Here is a 22,395-nt window from a genome sequence, read left to right as displayed (position 1 = left end):
AAAGTAACTTTCCATAGTGATTCGACTCTTTCTTGTCCATTGAAGTACGATCATACAAGTGAATTTCCTCCAACTCCCTTGAAATGTACAATATATCAAATTGTTGAGGATCATGTTGCAATGTTTTTGTGCGAGCATTCATATCCCCAAATACAATAACATCACCTTCACCTTTAAAATAAGCAAGGCCCTCTTCTAAATCAAAAAATGGATGATCTCTATCCATGCAAGCATAAAAGGGGGAATCATGATGAGAAATGTAGCAACCTTCACCTTTAAAATAAGCAAGGCCCTCTTCTAAATCAAAAAATGGATGATCTCTATCCATGCAAGCATAAAAGGGGGAATCATGATGAGAAATGTAGCAACCGGCTACAAAAATGGGTGCTCGTTTTGATGTAATAAAATTTTTAACCATACATAATGTTTGTACTTGTCATCTTTCACAATTGATACAAAATCTTCCAATCCTTTCTTAACCATACATGTTTCCCCTCCTTTCCCTCTTTGTTGCTTGTTGGGGATTCCATCGTTGCATAGCTCCAATGACCAACAAAATTATCAATCTGGAGGGATGAGTTACCCGGCTAGGGCATGGAAACACTCACACAATTAGTGAGCTAATAATGGAAACACAAATGGTGACACTACGAGGTGAGCTTCTTGGACTATGGAGGAGCTAACCCACAATGATGGGCAATCTCCACATTTGCTTCCCTTCACCTTCAATCAACCCAATCACACACACTAATGATTGCAAGACGCACACAACACTAATCCTATCATGCAACACACTATTCACAAGCACACACACATAGATCTATCGAGCACCACACTCCAATCAAACCTACATGCACACACAAAAAAGATAGGTAAATCACACAAAATTAGAGAGGGATTAACCACTAATTAGTTAAGATCTAGCTAATCAAAGCATCATAGGCAATAATAAGAAGCATGAGAGAGGCATAGTGAAAGAGAATAAGCATTGATTAGTGTTAACCAAGTCACATGAGCAAGGAGAAGCTCAAGGACTCCATAGCCACACACCTCAAGAGTTCTCACCAAAGAGGTGCTCTTAAAAAATGAGCTTGAGAACCCTAATTTCTTTTACACAGTGCCTTATATACCTAGGGTAAAAATATGCAATGTCCGCACCCAAGGCCTTTAGGGCTTCACCACTTACTGAATCTGCAACCTAGATACACTAACTAACCTATTCTTTACAGCTTGGAACTCCCATTGAGCTCGTATGTTGATGACGTTCAATTTGTTGATGAGGTTCAATTTGTTGCGGCATATTTATTAGTCCAAATATGTCTGATGTGAGAGATGATGTTGCATTTGTCCGTTGTAATAGCATAATGAGGAGACTTCTGTTTATTTATAAAAAGTATGTACAAGGGAAGTAGAATGATGAGGTTCTAAATTAGGGTCTAATACCTAAATAACCAAAGGGAAAAAACCCAGTGGGAAAAAAGTGCCTTTGGGATACACACATTATTGGAGTATACTAGCATTGGAAAAATTAATAAAGTATTGAGGGGATTATTTGCTAATAGATATAGAATTAAACTATCCATGGAACTGTACTTGGCCGACGCTAATTTTCCAAGGTCAGCACCAAGCGATGGGGAGCGTTGGGAAGTCACCAAGCCTTTTATTCGCTCGATGCTGACTCCATTGTCACATGTAATGATTTTAACCGCAAGGTCAACACCAGGTGATGGGGAGCATTGGGTAGTTCCCAAGCTTCCTATCCACCCAATATTGACTCCATTGGATGACTTATCTTTTCGTTGGGGATTATCATGCTCCAAGGTCTTTGTTGTCGCTTGCCAAGGTCAACACCAAGCGATAGGGAGCGTTGGGCAGTCACCAAGCTTCCTCTTTGCCTATTATTGACTCTACTGCATGACTTGTTGGTTAGCATGACATTGGTTTGTGTGTTGTAGTCCACTCAAGGTACATAGGTGGAAGTAGAAAGAGTGTCTAATGCACATGTCCTATTTATGTATACATAGGAATGCATGGGAAACAATATGCTGTGCAAGAAGGATTTTGAGGGGTTGTTCAGAAAGATGGTGTAGCTATAAAATAATATGACATGGCTTTGCAACCTGGCACCCCCTTTAAGAATGGTTTTTGTTTTTGAGGATATGTGCTCTCATCTTACTGTGCACTGTGCGTGAGTGTTGGACTCTATGACACTCCACCAATTGTAAGTTAATAGACTTTGACTCTTATGCTCATCTCATCCAGCATGAGCGTAAGCCTAATAACTATGAATCTTAGCACAGAGCTCAAGGATGATAGCTTTGGAGCTAATGCTTTGCTTATTTTACGGCTCAGCAGGCCGACTTTGACTATGCCAAGGAGTGTTTTTTGCACCCTGGCGACTTGATTTTTTACATTCTTGATCTTAGTACAAACATTTCTTCAAGTAAAAGTAAGCTTGAATCCTCAAAAAGAGGATTAGTAAAGGACCAAGTTGGCATTGAAGGTTTCTTTTGCCATACTTGTTTTATCATCTTTAAATCTGCATTCTTGTTGGTTGGATTGTCCTTCTTTGACGGTGAAGACTCCATTATCTTGATTCTCCAATTGGGTCTATTGATAGGAGTCTTTGATGTTGTCGTAGGCCTCTATTCCCTGTTGGCATCTGGCTTTTGACTCGGTTTATTGGAAGACTTAGGAATCCAAATCTTTTGATAACCTTTGTATCTGCTTTGTTGACTTTGTTGAGCTCTAGGTCTTGTTGAGCTCTTAAGATCTTCATGCAGGTCTAGTATAGTTGCAGTTGGTTTGTGGTTTACTGGTAACGAAATCTTTGTATAACCTGTGTAGAATCCTTGTCTAAGAGGAAGATTCTTTGATATCCATCTTTGTTTTGTATCCTCTTGAGAGTTTTGGTAGACTTTAGCATCTTTCAATGTTGTTCTTGTATACCTGCTTCTTAGGTATCGTAGGATATTGTCAAAGTTGATAGCTTGTGGGCCTTCTTTCTTGGGAGGGTCTTATTGTTACTTCATATGCCCTAACATGCGGTTTTGGTACCCATATGTCTGTTACCTCTATAGTACTCCTATTTTTTAAAGCTCCGTTGTGATGCTATCCATCCCATGTGTTTATCTTTTTGTGTTGATTTCTTGTCTTTAATCCAAACTGGATCATTGACTTTGACTAAACTACTCTGAACAAACATTCACTTGATTTTTATTTTCTTTCTTGAGTACTTTGGCTGATATACCTTTGCTTTTTTGGGTGTCTCCTTAAAGGTTTTAGTTGGGTCAGCAATTGACTTGAAGTTTTGAAATCCTGACTTGCTTGAAGAAGCTGATCCATGAGGGTTCTTTGATGTAGAGACATATGATGTTACACCTTCTTTGATAATTGGTGGAGGGTCCACTTTAGCTTTACCTTTGTTTGCAAGATTTGTCTTGGATTCTTGTGACTTTTGCAACACTGAATCTAGCATTAATGGTACGTGTAAATGTTGCTAGCTACCTCTTGGAGAAGAGAGTATTAGCATTGTCTCTTCTTTGTAGACCTGTGTTGGTCTAACCACTAATGTCCAAGGATGACATCTCCATGCATGTCCTTTGAAGGCTTCACCTGAAATTTTACTTGCTCTTCTTGATTTTGGATGCTAACAGTGACAAACATTTGTTTTTTGACTTGTAGCCTTACCCATGATTTCCCTGTTACTTGGCTTACCCTGAGTAATCTCTAGAATGCTCTGGATTTTGTCTGCAACCATATTGGACTTTGCTTCTTTATCCAATAGAGCATTACATCTGACACTTGCTCCTTTTCTACTACCGAGAATTATAGATACTCTCATTGTTGGCTCTATTGAAGATCTTTTCCTGACTTTGCCATGGTCTCATCTTGATCTAACTGTGTCTTGATGGAAGGTGGCTTGAGACTTTGTTTTCCAATCTGACTTACATCAGCTAATTTAGGTGGAAATGTCTGGATCTTTGGACTTCTTGTTGCTTCTTGGGTGTTTCCCGTTCTTCTTAACTTCTTGTCTTGGTGGCATTCTTTGCTCAATAGCTATTGTGGTTGCCCTTTGCTCTATTTAATCTGCACATGCTATTGCCTGATTTGCTTTAAGATCTTTTGAAGTCCTATTCGATGGAAGTGAATCATCTTCAATAAGATCTTCCATTTGCATTGTGCTTGAGGACTTTGTGTTGTTGTCTGCATGTGACCAGTCTTGATCTTCATTCTTTGTTGTCTTTAAAGAATGCATCATGTTTGCATTCTGTATCTTTAACATCTTCTGCACCATTGGCATTCCCATTATGATGTCGTCTGCCATATCCTTTGCTGTGATCAGGTGGAATTAAGCTGTGATGATCTGTGAACCTATCTGAATGACGGTGGAGATGATTCCCCAACATTCTGCTCGTTTGTTTCTTGATATGATCACAAATTTTGGAGCATCTTTCACTTGTGGTTGGACACATCTTTTCCAAGTGCAAAAAGACATGAGATTCTTATCTAGCTGAAAATCTAGCTTTACTTCTCTTGATAGCTTTTCTTCATTTTCACCAATAATGTTGCACTTGATAGTCTCAGTAGTGGTTGTGTCCTTTGGTTGATCTTTATTTGCATTTTTTTTGCTTTGATCACCTGCTTCAATTGATATTGGCTCCATTGGCTGTAATATTGTACTTTTTGGTTGCAGCTATTGAAATTGTCTGCCTGCATTTGGGTAACCCTTGATCTTAATAGATCCACTGTACTTTCTAGTAGAATCTATCTCTTTGGAGGAGATTTTGGTGGTGACCTTTGTGTATCCTTCTGGACTTTAGCTTTCATTGATTTTAACTTTTTTGTCACATGTTCTGGTAGCTTGAGGCTTTGCATCATCTTCAAATAATCTTTGACTTCAATTGTACCATCCATAGGGATTTGTACAAGGTCATGATCTTGCTGATATTCGCTATCATGTGCATCTTGATATGCATATGTGAGCTTGATCACATGTAACTGTTTGAACACTATTGGATTTGTCGGCTTTTGGATTTGACTTATGGAGGTCAGCTGAAACTTCTGTCCTTGATGATCTTCATAGAGGCATTCATCTGTAGACTCTAATGGAATCTGGGTCAACTGGAAACTTCCAACAACCATATGATCTTTCAATGGTTTTTGTCTTGAAGGGGTCTGTTGGCTAGAGGCTCTAGGTCTTTTAACTGACATTATGGTTCCTGGTATAAGAGATGAGCTTGATGGATTTACAGCTCCCCCCTTCCTAGGGTGATCACTATAGCCTGCTTAAGAGTTCAAAATTATTTGGCTATGATTTAGTCTCACCTTTTGGGACTATGAAGGCACACATTGGATAGCAATGTCGATGTTTGGCATCTGTGAACTTTCTGCATAGTTTCCTATGTATCTCCATGAAACATGACAAATTATTCCCCAAGTCAAGCTGTAGATAGCATTATCTTTGCCCTGATTTTCTCTATCCATGGGTCTCCTATGATATGAACTATTGTGGTTTCAGGACCCAAGGCATCATAGATGCTAGACTCTCGTCTATATCTATGATTGTTTTGCTCAAAGTATATGCTCGTTTGGTAACAACGTCGAAGTTTGATTTTCGATGGAGGAGAGTTTGGCTTTAAACAGATTTTTGGGTTCACTCGGGTAATATCCTTCAGCTCTAGAGAGGATGGAGTATAATAGATACTTTCCTCTGAAATGAACCATCCTTTCTGATCTATCACTGGACGCACTTCTATGAGCTGGCATGTAGGCCGTTCAAACACTGGTTGATCCTTTTTGTACAGTTTTCCTTTTTGGTCCACATAGTGTGCATATGAATTATGTGTACCATATAATGCTAACATCATTATGTTTGATGTGACCCTTAAACTCGTGAATGATTGCACACTTGTGGAATTGGATGCAGAATCAGCTGCAAACCTAACAACCTTTTCAACATTCGGTGATATCTGAACACCTTGACCAAATTCATGCAGAATTTGTTGTTCAAAGAATCAGTTTTAAACTTTTTAGGTGCCTATGTATCTTTACGCTGATTTTGAACTTGCAGTGCTATTGTTGATGCTTCTAATGGTAATGCAGAATCATTTGATTGCATTAAAAGGACGATATAAATGCACTTACATCGAGATTCGTATTTCCAATTTGCTCCGTACCTTGCTTGGCAGTTGATGTGTCCTTGTTGTCTGGATTTCTTGGACAATCTTCAAAAAAATGTCCACCTTTTCGTCCACAATCTGAGCAATATGCCATGACTGGTGGTATTTCAACTGGCTCTATCATTTCAAGCTCTTAAAGAGGAGCTCTTGTTTTTGTGCTTGCCAAGTTGTTGGCATTTTCTTTTAAAACACGAAGCATCAAGCTGTAGAATGCTCCATCTTGACCTTTGTAGCATCTTTGGTTTGGTTCTCCAATTAGAATGGCTCCTATTGGTTGATCTGTTGGATCTTGCAATTCTGGCTCTCAACTATAGATCTGACCACTGTAATCCATGTACAATGACCCTAATTGCATATGCAATAAATTTATCTTTTGCTGACTTGTGAAGATTTCTAGATAAACACATGGGTTAATTTTTTGAACTTCTATATGCACTTCATCTTTGAGCTTGCAATACCTGGCACCACTGAAGTCTGTGAACATCGGAGTTCTCTAAATCTTGCTTTACTCTGATCAATAGGATCTTGGCTCTTGTGTTGCTTTTGCTGCTCATCAAGTATCAATGGCCGTCTGAATCTGCATATAAGACTTTATCTCCATTGTAGCCATATAGTTGTAAAATTTGCTCTCTTGCGGTTGTGTATGTGCTACTATTGCTATTCGTTAGCTTTGCTGTACTTGAATCCTCGGCTGTACTTGAGTCCATATCCACTCGTTTTGTGAAAATTGTCTCCTAGAAGATTTTGGTATCGATTAGTAGAATTTTTGTTGCCCGTACTAGCCTAATCTACAATCACATGTGAGTGGTCCCTGTTTGTCCAACTCCAAGCTCAATTTTCAGTGCAATTATTGCACTAGTCAATTTCTAGCATGCAAAACTTCGAAATTTGCCTGCCCCTCAACCGACTTTGAGTTGGTTGTTTTCTCGCTTTTTTTGGCTTTTCTTCTGCTATTTTGGCTTTTCTGCGGTTTGCTCGGTTTGCAGTGTGTGATTCTCTCGACGGTGTGTTTTTTGCTTTTTTGCCTCTTTTTACGACTTCCTTTTTATTTTTATTAAATTTTTGTGAAATTTTGAATTTTCTAAATTTTTTGGTATTTTTATGATTTTTAATAGAAATTTTTTGGAAAGTTTTGATTTTTAAGGGATTTTTTTGTAAATTTTATAATTTTTTAATGAACTTTGGAAATTTTATGGAATTTTTTGAAAGCTTTATAGATTTTTTGATTTATTGTGATTTTTTTGATGAGTTTAAGATTTTTTATGAGTTTTTTTTAGCTTTTAAGAAATTTCTATAATTTTTGCAATTTATCTGTGTAATTTTTGGTTTTTTGTAAGGTTTTTGATTTTTTTAAAAAAAATTGATGAGTTTTTCTATATTATTTTGAATATATAAGAGTGTTATTAAACTTTAGGGTGACCTTTTTGAAGATTTTTGTTGTAGTTTTGATGACCTGGTTCACGATCGTGATTTTTGTACCTTGTTGAAATGTTGCCAGATTTTGTAGACTCGTTTTCTTAGACCTAGTATAGCTTATCCTAAAGTGAACCCATTTAGCCAGAGAAATAGCGTGATGACTGAGAGCAGTGAGATAGGACATAAATAGATTTTTTGGTCTTTAGTTGTTGATTAGCTTATAGAGAAGAACATCCTTGCTTGTTAGACTCATTTCTTGAGGTTGGCATGCTCAAAGAGTCTTTGTATCTTATCCGAGTCACTTCCTTGAGTATTGATAAGAGTATTTTAGTGCCAGTATGGACATCAGTTGTGGGGACCTGCTACCAATAACCAAAGGCCATTAAATTTTGCAAGAGAGGGTAGCGCATCCCACTCAGCATCCTTGTAAAGTGCACTACAAGAGGCTATTCATATTAGCGACGCTCAAAAAAAAAAATCTCGGCGTCGCTATGAGCGTCTCAAATTTCTTTCTAAATTAGCGACGCTCATAGCGACGCCGACTGGGGCAAAAAAATAACAGAGAGCGCCCAAAAACTCAGATCTCATATCTGAGTTTTTCGGCGCCCTCAAGCAAGGAGCAGGGAACGCTCTCTCTCTCTCTCTCTCTCTCTCTCTCTCTCTCTCTCTTTCTTCTCCACACACACACACACACACACACACGAGGAGAGGAAGGAGAGCCAGGTATGCTCCTTCCCTCTCTTCACTCTCATGTTCCCTTCCCCTCTTTCTCTCTCCCTCTCTCTCTCTCTCTCACACACACACACACATAGTGTTTTTGAGAGAGAGAGAGAGAGAGAGAGTACAAACATAAAGCGCTCTTGATGGGGATGTGGAATATAGCGCTCTCGATGGCGGGTCTTGGGAGGTTGATTTTGGGATATTGTTCTGGGCGGGGTCCGGGGCAGCGCCCCGGGCGGGGTCAAGGGGCGGCCCATTGCTTTTGTTTTTTTTAATCCTATGATAAAACATGGACTTGTAGCATACGTGGCATTCTAATAAACCCTATCAAGATTAGGCACACAGAGAGCGCACGAGCAACGCACACAGAGAAAGCAGGCGAGCAGCAAACACACAGAAAGCGCACACGGATCGCACACAGCTGGAGTATACGCGCGCGTAGAGGAGCAAGCTCGGCATCGTACACAACACACAGGTGGAGTGCACAGGATTGAAAGTTCGCGCACAAGATAAAGAAACAGCAGCGTACACAACGCTTTCCAGAAGGGCAGGATCGGGCAGTCTTCTCAGGAGACATTGCACACCTCACGAATAGAGAAAAAACAGGTATTTCTCTCTCTCTCACTCTCTGTCTTTCTCCATATAGAGAAGATGGTTCTCTGTAACTCTTCTTGCACACACACTCTCTCGTCAAAAGACAGAGATACATAGTTTAAAACTATCCCCGCACACATACACATATTCCCACACATCGTCTTCCTCTCTTCCACACACATAACCACAGTGAAATCTGTTATCTTACTGTCTCTCTCTTGAAAATACATGCACATATTCCCACACATCGTCTTCCTCACTTCCACATACATAACCTCAATGAAATCTGTTATCTTGTTGTCTCTCTCTTGAAAATACGTGCACATATTCCCATACATCGTCTTCCTCTCTTCCACATACATAAACACAGTGAAATCTGTTATCTTTCTCTCTCCTCTCTCTAAAAAACAGGTATTTATGTCTCTCTCTCTCTCTCTATCTATCTATCTATCTCTGTATCTTGCTATCTCTCTCTTGAAAATACATGCTCATGTATGTGTGCGTCTGTGTTATCTATGTGTATGTATGTATATTTGTGTTATTTCATTGTAATACTCATACATAATGCAGATACACAATTACACTTAATTACGATATGCACACATAGTATATATACATACATAAATATCACATATAACTAACACATTGTAATACTAGTAAAATTGAATGGAAGACTTACTTGCGTGATCTGTTAAAGTCGATTCTTGTAGCGAGTTCTAGATGTATGCTGAGCTGATTTTCCTCTAATCCATTTGTAGATATGATTGTAACTTCTGTTTCTCAAAAATAGTAGTGTTGTTTAGTGATACACCTAATGGACATAAATGGTTTAAACTAGGACATGTAGACCAAAAATACGTGTATTTCTTTGGATGAATATATACACTTTTTGGTGACCCTTACCACAAGTGGTGGACCTTGAGACCAGTGGACTATAAGGACCTCCAAACAATACCTTGTACACTCAATCCTTCTTGGTATCTAGGTTGGACAAGTGGTGGACCTTGTTCAAATTCTCTAACCACTCTCTCTAACATGGTGACATAATTTAGGTGTGATAAATTCATATCTATGCAAACTAATATCAGTTTAGGCTTGTTAATTTGAATTTGTTTGAATTTATGTACAATATAATGATTTGAGGTTTTCATATTTGAATTTAGGTGGTATAATGATATCTTTTTGTGGTAAACTTGAATTTAAAATCAATTTCGCGTGGAATATTTTAAATTTAAGTAGTAAAATTTAAATTTTTATAAAAAAGTTTGAATTTTAAAATTTGGGCGGGATATTTTAAAATTTAGGCGGGATATTTAAGATTTGGGAGGGATATTTTAAATTTAGGCGGGAAGGTTTTGAATTTATAGCGAGATCTCCCTTACATAAGAGAGTATAGGTTGGACAAGTGGTGGACCTTCAAGCTAGAGCATCCATGCTACTGGACATGATAGGTAGGGAATCTAGTTGAATATTGTATGTATAATATATATGTAATAGATCTAGCTTGGACAAGTGGTGGACCTTGGAACAAAACCCCATGTAAAACATATCATGCACATTCCAAGTGGTCAAAAAAAATATCATTTAAGATATAGCCTTATAGGTTGGACAAGTGGTGGACCTTAACACCCAGATATTCTTCATATAATGACATAGAGTGGAAAACTGGTGAATCTTGAGACCAAACCATGCTACTAGCGATAATAGCTTGGACAAGTGGTGGACCTTGAAAGTAAACCCCCAATCTACGAAATATCGTGGGTTTAAGGTATTTCGATGGAGCCTAGCATCTTGAAGACATCGTGCATCTTGCTTCTCTTCATGTTTCAATGGAGCCTATCTTGGACAAATGGTGGAGCATCCTTCTCTCCATGTTTCAATGGACCCTAGCTTGGACAAGTGGTGGACCTTTGCTTCTCTCTATTATTCAATAGAGTTAGCTTGGACAAGTGGTGGACCTTGGAACCAAACCCCCATGTAAAACCTATCATGGTCACTCCAAGTGGTGAGAAAGAATAACCTTAAAGATATAGCCTTATAGGTTGGACAAGTGGTGGACCTTAACACCCTAATATTCTTAATATAATGACATAGAGTGAAAAAGTGGTGAATCTTGAGACAAAACCACTCATGCTACTAGCACTAATAGCTTGGACAAGTGGTGGACCTTGAACGTAAACCCCCCATGTTTCAATAGAGTTAACTTCGACAAATGGTGGAGCATCCTTCTCTCCATGTTTCAATGGAGCCTAGCTTAGACAAGTGGTGGACCTTTGTTTCTCTCTATGATTCAATAGAGTTAGCTTGGACAAGTGGTGGACCTTGGAACCAAAGCCCCATGTAAAACCTATCATGGTCACTCCAAGTGGTAATAAAGAATAACCTTTAAGATGTAGCCTTATAGGTTGGACAAGTGGTGGACCTTAACACGCGCATATTCTTAATATAATGACATAGAGTGGAAAAATGGTGAATCTTGAGACAAAACCACTCATGCTACTAGTGATAATAGCTTGGACAAGTGGTGGACCTTGAATGTAAACCCCTCATCTACGACATATCGTGGGTTTAATGTTTTTCCATGGAGCCTAGCATCTTGGAGACATGGTGCACCTTGATTCTCCTTATGTTTCAATGGAGCCTACCTTGGACAAATGGTGGAGCATCCTTCTCTCCATGTTTCAATGGACCCTAGCTTAGACAAGGGGTGGACCTTTGCTTCTCTCTATGTTTCAATAGAGTTAGCTTGGACAAGTGGTGGACCTTGGAACCAAACCCCCATGTAAAACCTATCATGGTCACTCCAAGTAGTAAGAAAGAATAACCTTTAAGATGTAGCCTTATAGGTTGAACAAGTGGTGGACCTTAACACCCACATATTCTTAATAAAAGTGGTGAATCTTGAGACCAAACCACTCAGGCTACTACCAATAATAGCTTGGACAAGTGGTGGACCTTGAATGTAAACCCGTCATCTACGAAATATCGTGGGTTTAATGTATTTCGATGGAGCCTAGCATCTTGGAGACATGGTGCAGCTTGCTTCTCGTCATGTTTCAATGGAGCCTATCTTGGACAAATGGTGGAGCATCCTTCTCTCCATGTTTTAATGGACCCTAGCTTGTACAAGTGGTGGACCTTTGTTTCTCTCTATGTTTCAATAGAGTTAGCTTGGACAAGAGGTGGACCTTGGAACCAAACCCCCATGTAAAACCTATCATGGTCACTCCAAGTGGTAATAAAGAATAACCTTTAAGATGTAGCCTTATAGGTTGGACAAGTGGTGGACCATAACATGCGCATATTCTTAATATAATGACATAGAGTGGAAAAGTGGTGAATCTTGAGACCAAACCACTCAGGCTACTACCAATAATAGCTTGGACAAGTGTGGACCTTGAATGTAAACCCCTCATCTACGACATATCGTGGGTTTAATGTTTTTCGATGGAGCCTAGCATCTTGGAGACATGGTGCACCTTGCTTCTCCTCATGTTTCAATGGAGCCTACCTTGGACAAATGGTGGAACATCCTTCTCTCCATGTTTCAATGGACCCTAGCTTAGACAAGGGGTGGAACTTTGCTTCTCTCTATGTTTCAATAGAGTTAGCTTGGACAAGTGGTGGACCTTGGAACCAAACCCCCATGTAAAACCTATCATGGTCACTCCAAGTAGTAAGAAAGAATAACCTTTAAGATGTAGCCTTATAGGTTGGACAAGTGGTGGACCTTAACACCCACATATTCTTAATAAAAGTGGTGAATCTTGAGACCAAACCACTCAGGCTACTAGCAATAATAGCTTGGACAAGTGGTGGACCTTGAATGTAAACCCCTCATCTACGAAATATCGTGGGTTTAATGTATTTCGATGGAGCCTAGCATCTTGGAGACATGGTGCAGCTTTCTTCTCGTCATGTTTCAATGGAGCCTATCTTGGACAAATGGTGGAGCATCCTTCTCTCCATGTTTCAATGGACCCTAGCTTGGACAAGTGGTGGACCTTTGTTTCTCTCTATGTTTCAATAGAGTTAGCTTGGAAAAGTGGTGGACCTTGGAACCAAACCCCCATGTAAAACCTATCATGGTCACTCCCAGTGGTAATAAAGAATAACCTTTATGATGTAGCCTTATAGGTTGGACAAGTGGTGGACCTTAACACGTGCATATTCTTAATATAATGACATAGAGTGGAAAAGTGGTGAATCTTGAGACCAAACCACTGAGGCTACTACCAATAATAGCTTGGACAAGTGTTGGACCTTGAATGTAAACCCCTCATCTACGACATATCATGGGTTTAATGTTTTTCGATGGAGCCTAGCATCTTGGAGACATGGTGCACCTTGATTCTCCTCATGTTTCAATGGAGCCTACCTTGCACAAATGGTGGAGCATCCTTCTCTCCATGTTTCAATGGACCCTAGCTTAGACAAGGGGTGGACCTTTGCTTCTCTCTATGTTTCAATAGAGTTAGCTTGGACAAGTGGTGGACCTTTGAACCAAACCCCCATGTAAAACCTATCATGGTCACTCCAAGTAGTAAGAAAGAATAACCTTTAAGATGTAGCTTTATAGGTTGGACAAGTGGTGGACCTTAACACCCACATATTCTTAATAAAAGTGGTGAATCTTGAGACAAAACCACTCACGCTACTAGCAATAATAGCTTGGACAAGTGGTGGACCTTGAATGTAAACCCCTCATCTACGAAATATCATGGGTTTAATGTATTTCGATGGAGCCTAGCATCTTGGAGACATGGTGCAGCTTGCTTCTCGTCATGTTTCAATGGAGCCTATCTTGGACAAATGGTGGAGCATCCTTCTCTCCATGTTTCAATGGACCCTAGCTTGGACAAGTGGTGGACCTTTGTTTCTCTCTATGTTTCAATAGAGTTAGCTTGAACAAGTGGTGGACCTTGGAACCAAACCCCCATGTAAAACCTATCATGGTCACTCCAAGTGGTAATAAAGAATAACCTTTAAGATGTAGCCTTATAGGGTGGACAAGTGGTGGACCTTCACACGCTCATACTCTTAATATAATGACATAGAGTGGAAAAGTGGTGAATCTTGAGACCAAACCACTCAGGCTACTACCAATAATAGCTTGGACAAGTGTTGGACCTTGAATGTAAACCCCTCATATACGACATATCGTGGGTTTAATGTTTTTCGATGGAGCCTAGCATCTTGGAGACATGGTGCACCTTGCTTCTCCTCATGTTTCAATGGAGCCTACCTTGGACAAATGGCGGAGCATCCTTCTCTCCATGTTTCAATGGACCCTAGCTTAGGCAAGGGGTGGACCTTTGCTTCTCTCTATGTTTCAATAGAGTTAGCTTGGACAAGTGGTGGACCTTGGAACCAAACCCCCATGTAAAACCTATCATGGTCACTCCAAGTAGTAAGAAATAATAACCTTTAAGATGTAGCCTTATAGGTTGGACAAGTGGTGGACCTGAACACCCACATATTCTTAATAAAAGTGGTGAATCTTGAGACCAAACCACTCAGGCTACTAGCAATAATAGCTTGGACAAGTGGTGGACCTTGAATGTAAACCCCTCATCTACGAAATATCGTGGGTTTAATGTATTTCGATGGAGCCTAGCATCTTGGAGACATGGTGCAGCTTGCTTCTCGTCATGTTTCAATGGAGCCTATCTTGGACAAATGGTGGAGCATCCTTCTCTCCATGTTTCAATGGACCCTAGCTTGGACAAGTGGTGGACCTTTGTTTGTCTCTATGTTTCAATAGAGTTAGCTTGGACAAGTGTTGGACCTTGGAACCAAACCCCCATGTAAAACCTATCATGGTCACTCCAAGTGGTAATAAAGAATAACCTTTAAGATGTAGCCTTATAGGTTGGACAAGTGGTTAACCTTAACACGCGCATATTCTTTATATAATGACATAGAGTGGAAAATTGGTGAATCTTGAGACCAAACCACTCAGGCTACTACCAATAATAGCTTGGACAAGTGTGGACCTTGAATGTAAACCCCTCATCTACGACATATCGTGGGTTTAATGTTTTTCGATGGAGCCTAGCATTTTGGAGACATGGTGCACCTTGCTTCTCCTCATGTTTCAATGGAGCCTACCTTGGACAAATGGTGGAGCATCCTTCTCTCCATGTTTCAATGGACCCTAGCTTAGACAAGGGGTGGACCTTTGCTTCTCTCTATGTTTCAATAGAGTTAGCTTGGACAAGTGGTGGACCTTGGAACCAAACCCCCATGTAAAACCTATCATGGTCACTCCAAGTAGTAAGAAAGAATAACCTTTAAGATGTAGCCTTATAGGTTGGACAAGTGGTGGACCTTAACACCCACATATTCTTAATAAAAGTGGTGAATCTTGAGACCAAACCACTCAGGCTACTAGCAATAATAGCTTGGACAAGTGGTGGACCTTGAATATAAACCCCTCATCTACGAAATATCGTGGGTTTAATGTTTTTCGATGGAGCCTAGCATCTTGGAGACATGGTGCAGCTTGCTTCTCGTCATGTTTCAATGGAGCCTATCTTGGACAAATGGTGGAGCATCCTTCTCTCCATGTTTCAATGGACCCTAGCTTGGACAAGTGGTGGACCTTTGTTTCTCTCTATGTTTCAATAGAGTTAGCTTGGACAAGTGGTGGACCTTGGAACCAAACCCCCATGTAAAACCTATCATGGTCACTCCAAGTGGTAATAAAGAATAACCTTTAAGATGTAGCCTTATAGGTTGGACAAGTGGTGGACCTTAACACACGCATATTCTTAATACAATGACATAGAGTGGAAAAGTGGTGAATCTTGAGACCAAACCACTCAGGCTACTACCAATAATAGCTTGGACAAGTGTTGGACCTTGAATGTAAACCCCTCATCTACGACATATCGTGGGTTTAATGTTTTTCGATGGAGCCTAGCATCTTGGAGACATGGTGCACCTTGCTTCTCCTCATGTTTCAATGGAGCCTACCTTGGACAAATGGTGGAGCATCCTTCTCTCCATGTTTCAATGGACCCTAGCTTAGACAAGGGGTGGACCTTTGCTTCTCTCTACGTTTCAATAGAGTTAGCTTGGACAAGTGGTGGACCTTGGAACCAAACCCCCATGTAAAACCTATCATGGTCACTCCAAGTAGTAAGAATGAATAACCTTTAAGATGTAGCCTTATAGGTTGGACAAGTGGTGGACCTTAACACCCACATATTCTTAATAAAAGTGGTGAATCTTGAGACCAAACCACTCAGGCTACTAGCAATAATAGCTTGGACAAGTGGTGGACCTTGAATGTAAACCCCTCATCTACGAAATATCGTGGGTTTAATGTATTTCGATGGAGCCTAGCATCTTGGAGATATGGTGCAACTTGCTTCTCATCATGTTTCAATGGAGCCTATCTTGGACAAATGGTGGAGCATCCTTCTCTCCATGTTTCAATGGACCCTAGCTTGGACAAGTGGTGGACCTTTGTTTCTCTCTATGTTTCAATAGATTTAGCTTGGACAAGTGGTGGACCTTAGAACCAAACCCCCATGTAAAACCTATCATGGTCACTCCAAGTGGTAATAAAGAATAACCTTTAAGATGTAGCCTTATAGGTTGGACAAGTGGTGGACCTTAACACGCGCATATTCTTAATATAATGACATAGAGTCGAAAAGTGGTGAATCTTGAGACCAAACCACTCAGGCTACTACCAATAATAGCTTGGACAAGTGTTGGACCTTGAATGTAAACCCCTCATCTACGACATATCGTGGGTTTAATGTTTTTCGATGGAGCCTAGCATCTTGGAGACATGGTGCACCTTGATTCTCCTCATGTTTCAATGGAGCCTACCTTGGACAAATGGTGGAGCATCCTTCTCTCCATGTTTCAATGGACCCTAGCTTAGACAAGGGGTGGAACTTTTCTTCTCTCTATGTTTCAATAGAGTTAGCTTGGACAAGTGGTGGACCTTGGAACCAAACCCCCATGTAAAACCTATCATGGTCACTCCAAGTAGTAAGAAAGAATAACCTTTAAGATGTAGCCTTATAGGTTGGACAAGTGGTGGACCTTAACACACGCATATTCTTAATAAAAGTGGTGAATCTTGAGACCAAACCACTCAGGCTACTACCAATAATAGCTTGGACAAGTGGTGGACCTTGAATGTAAACCCCTCATCTACGAAATATCGTGGGTTTAATGTATTTCGATGGAGCCTATCATCTTGGAGACATGGTGCAGCTTGCTTCTCGTCATGTTTCAATGGAGCCTATCTTGGACAAATGGTGGAGCATCCTTCTCTCCATGGTTCAATGGACCCTAGCTTGGAGAAGTGGTGGACCTTTGTTTCTCTCTATGTTTCAATAGAGTTAGCTTGGACAAGTGGTGGACCTTGGAACCAAACCCCCATGTAAAACCTATCATGGTCACTCCAAGTGGTAATAAAGAATAACCTTTAAGATGTAGCCTTCTAGGTTGGACAAGTGGTGGACCTTAACACGCGCATATTCTTAATATAATGACATAGAGTGGAAAAGTGGTGAATCTTGAGACCAAACCACTCAGGCTACTACCAATAATAGCTTGGACAAGTGTTGGACCTTGGATGTAAACCCCTCATCTACGACATATCGTGGGTTTAATGTTTTTCGATGCCTAGCATCTTGGAGACATGGTGCACCTTGCTTCTCCTCATGTTTAAATGGAGCCTACCTTGGACAAATGGTGGAGCATCCTTCTCTCCATGTTTCAATGGACCCTAGCTTAGACAAGGGGTGGACCTTTGCTTCTCTCTATGTTTCAATAGAGTTAGCTTGGACAAGTGGTGGACCTTGGAACCAAACCCCCATGTAAAACCTATCATGGTCACTCCAAGTGGTAATAAAGAATAACCTTTAAGATGTAGCCTTATAGGTTGGACAAGTGGTGGACCTTAACACGCGCATATTCTTAATATAATGACATAGAGTGAAAAAGTGGTGAATCTTGAGACCAAACCACTCAGGCTACTACCAATAATAGCTTGGACAAGTGTTGGACCTTGAATGTAAACCCCTCATCTACGACATATCGTGGGTTTAATGTTTTTCGATGGAGCCTAGCATCTTGGAGACATGGTGCACTTTGCTTCTCCTCATGTTTAAATGGAGCCTACCTTGGATAAATGGTGGAGTATCCTTCTCTCCATGTTTCAATGGACCCTAGCTTGGACAAGTGGTGGACCTTTGTTTCTCTCTATGTTTCAATAGAGTTAGCTTGGACAAGTGGTGGACCTTGGAACCAAACCCCCATGTAAAACCTATCATGGTCACTCCAAGTGGTAATAAAGAATAACCATTAAGATGTAGCCTTATAGGTTGGACAAGTGGTGGACCTTAACACGCGCATATTCTTAATATAATGACATAGAGTGGAAAAGTGGTGAATCTTGAGACCAAACCACTCAGGCTACTACCAATAATAGCTTGGACAAGTGTTGGACCTTGACTGTAAACCCCTCATCTACGACATATCGTGGGTTTAATGTTTTTCGATGGAGCCTAGCATCTTGGAGACATGGTGCACCTTGCTTCTCCTCATGTTTAAATGGAGCCTACCTTGGACAAATGGTGGAGCATCCTTCTCTCCATGTTTCAATGGACCCTAGCTTAGACAAGGGGTGGAACTTTGCTTCTCTCTATGTTTCAATAGAGTTAGCTTGGACAAGTGGTGGACCTTGGAACCAAACCTCCATGTAAAACCTATCATGGTCACTCCAAGTGGTAATAAGGAATAACCTTTAAGATGTAGCCTTATAGGTTGGACAAGTGGTGGACCTTAACACGTGCATATTCTTAATATAATGACATAGAGTAGAAAAGTGGTGAATCTTGAGACCAAACCACTCAGGCTACCACCAATAATATCTTGGAGAAGTGTTGGACCTTGAATGTAAACCCCTCATCTACGACATATCGTGGGTTTAATGTTTTCCGATGGAGCCTAGCATCTTGGAGACATGGTGAACCTTGCTTCTCCTCATGTTTCAATGGAGCCTACCTTGGACAAATGGTGGAGCATCCTTCTCTCCATGTTTCAATGGACCCTAGCTTAGACAAGGGGTGGACCTTTGCTTCTCTCTATGTTTCAATAGAGTTAGCTTGGACAAGTGGTGGACCTTGGAACCAAACCCCCATGTAAAACCTATCATGGTCACTCCAAGTAGTAAGAAAGAATAACCTTGAAGATGTAGCCTTATAGGTTGGACAAGTGGTGGACCTTAACACCCACATATTCTTAATAAAAGTGGTGAATCTTGAGACCAAACCACTCAGGCTACTAGCAATAATAGCTTGGACAAGTGGTGGACCTTGAATGTAAACCCCTCATCTACGAAATATCGTGGGTTTAATGTATTTTGATGGAGCATAGCATCTTGGAGACATGGTGCAGCTTGCTTCTCTCCATGTTTCAATGGAGCCTATCTTGGACAAATGGTGGAGCATCCTTCTCTCCATGTTTCAATGGACCCTAGCTTGGACAAGTGGTGGACCTTTGTTTCTCTCTATGTTTCAATAGAGTTAGCTTGGACAAGTGGTGGACCGTAACACGCGCATATTCTTAATATAATGACATAGAGTGGAAAAGTGGTGAATCTTGAGACCAAACCACTCAGGCTACTACCAATAATAGCTTGGACAAGAGTTGGACCTCTAATGTAAACCCCTCATCTATGACATATCGTGGGTTTAATGTTTTTCGATGGAGACTAGCATCTTGGAGACATGGTGCACCTTGCTTCTCCTCATGTTTCAATGGAGCCTACGTTGGACAAATGGTGGAGCATCCTTCTCTCCATGTTTCAATGGACCCTAGCTTAGACAAGGGGTGGACCTTTGCTTCTCTCTATGTTTCAATAGAGTTAGCTTGGACAAGTGGTGGACCTTGGAACCAAACCCCCATGTAAAACCTATCATGGTCACTCCAAGTAGTAAGAAAGAATAACCTTTAATATGTAGCCTTATAGGTTGGACAAGTGGTGGACCTTGACACCCACATATTCTTAATAAAAGTGGTGAATCTTGAGACCAAACCACTCAGGCTACTAGCAATAATAGCTAGGGATAACCATTAAGATATAGTCTTATAGGTTGGACAAGTGGTGGACCTTAACACCCAAATATTCTTAATATAATGACAGAGAGTGGAAAAGTGGTGACCTTAACACCCAAATATTCTTAATATAATGACAGAGAGTGGAAAAGTGGTGAATCTTGACAGCAAACCACTCATGCTACTAGCGATAATAGGTTGGACAAATTGTTGATCTTGAATGTAAACTCCCCATGTACAAAATAACGTGGGTTTAAGGTATTTCGATGGAGGCTAGCATCTTGGAGATATGGTGCAGCTTGCTTCTCTTCATGTTTCAATGGAGTCTATCTTGGACAAATGGTGGAGCATCCTTCTCTCCATGTTTCAATAGACCCTAGCTTAGACAAGTGGTGGACCTTTGCTTCTCTCTATGTTTCAATAGAGTTAGCTTGGACAAGTGGTGGACCTTGGAACCAAACCCCCATGTAAAACCTTTCATGGTCACTCCAAGTGGTCAGAAAGAATAACCATTAAGATATAGTCTTATAGGTTTGACAAGTGGTGGACCTTAATACCCAAATATTCTTAATATAATGACACAGAGTGAAAAAGTGGTGAATCTTGAGACCAAACCCCTCATGCTACTAGCGTTAATAGGTTGGACAACTGGTGGACCTTGAATGTAAACCTTCCATGTTTCAATAGAGTTAGCTTCGACAAATGGTGGAGCATCCTTCTCTCCATGTTTCAATGGAGCCTAGCTTGGACAAGTGGTGGACCTTTTGCTTCTCTCTATGAGAAGAATAAAGTTAGCTTGGATAAGTGGTGGACCTTGGAACCAAACCCCTATGTAAAACATATCATGGACATTTCAAGTGGTGAGAAAGAATACCCTTTAAGATATACCCTTATAGGTTGGACAAGTGGTCGACCTTAACACCTAGATCTTCTTTATATATGACATAGAGTGGAAAAGTGGTGAATCTTGAGACCAAACCACTCATGCTACTAGGGATAATAGCTTGGAAAAGTGACTGACCTTGACGTTAAACCCCACATGTAAACAATATCGTGGGTTTAAGGTATTTCAATGGATCCTAGAATCTTGGAGACATGGTGCAACTTTCTTCTTTTCATGTTTCAATGAAGCCTATCTTCCACCAATGGGGGATCATCCTTCTCTAAATGTCTCAGTGCAGCCTAGCTTGGACAAGTGGTGGACCTTTGCTTCTCTCTATGTTTCCATAGAGTTAGCTTGGACAAGTGGTGGACCTTGAAACCAAACCCCCATGTAAAACATATTATGGTCATTCCAAGTGGTGAGAAATAATACCCTTTAAGATCTAGCCTTATAGGTTGGACAAGTGGTCGACCTTAAAACCTAGATCTTCATAATATAACAACATAGAGTGGAAAAGTAGTAAATCTTGAGACCAAACCACTCATGCTACTAAGAATAATAGGTTGGACAAGTGGAGGACCTTGAATGTAAACCCCCCATGTACGAAATATCATGGGTTTAAGGTATTTCAATGGAGCCTAGCATCTTGGAGAGATGGTGCAGACCCTTCATGTTTCAATGGAGCCTATCTTGGACAAATGGTGGAGCATCCTTCTCTCCATGTTTCAATAGAGCCTAGCTTGGACAAGTGGTGGACCTTTGCTTCTCTCTATGTTTCAATAGAGTTAGCTTGGACAAGTGGTGGGCCTTGGAACCAAACTCCCATGTAAAACCTATCTTGGTAACTCCAAGTGGTGAGAAAGAATAAGGTTTAAGATATAGCCTTATAGGTTGGACAAGTGGTGGACCTTAGCACCCAGATATTCTTAATAGAATGACATAGAGTGGAAAAATGGTGAATCTTGAGACCAAACCACTCATGCTACTAGAGATAATAGGTTGGACAAGTGGTGGACCTTGAATGTAAACCCCCCATGTACAAAATATCATGGGTTTGAGGTATTTCAATGGAGCCTAGCATCTTGGAGACATGGTGTAGCTTGCTTCTCTTCATGTTTCAATGGAGCGTATCTTGGACAAATGGTGGAGCATCCTTCTCTCCATGTTTCAATGGACCCTAGCTTGGACAAGTGGTGGACCTTTGATTCTCTCTATGTTTCAATAGAGTTAGCTTGGACAAGTGTTGGACCTTGAAATCAAACCCCCATGTAAAACCTATGCTGGTCACTCCAAGTGGTGAGAAAGAATAACCCTTAAGATATAGCCTTATAGGTTGGACAAGTGGTGGACCTTAACCCAAATATTCTTAATATAATGACAGAGTGAAAAAGTGGTGAATCTTGAGACCAAACCACTCATGCTACTAGCGTTAATAGGTGGGACAAGTGGTGGACCTTGAATGTAAACCCCCCATGTTTCAATAGAGTTAGCTTCGACAAATGGTAGAGGATC

The sequence above is a fragment of the Adiantum capillus-veneris genome, chromosome 26 (genome assembly GCF_014529385.1).
Source record: "Adiantum capillus-veneris isolate H3 chromosome 26, ASM1452938v2, whole genome shotgun sequence".
Taxonomy (NCBI): Eukaryota; Viridiplantae; Streptophyta; class Polypodiopsida; order Polypodiales; family Pteridaceae; genus Adiantum; species Adiantum capillus-veneris.
The sequence above is the reverse complement of the archived record's forward strand: the minus strand, read 5'-3'. Positions refer to the sequence as shown.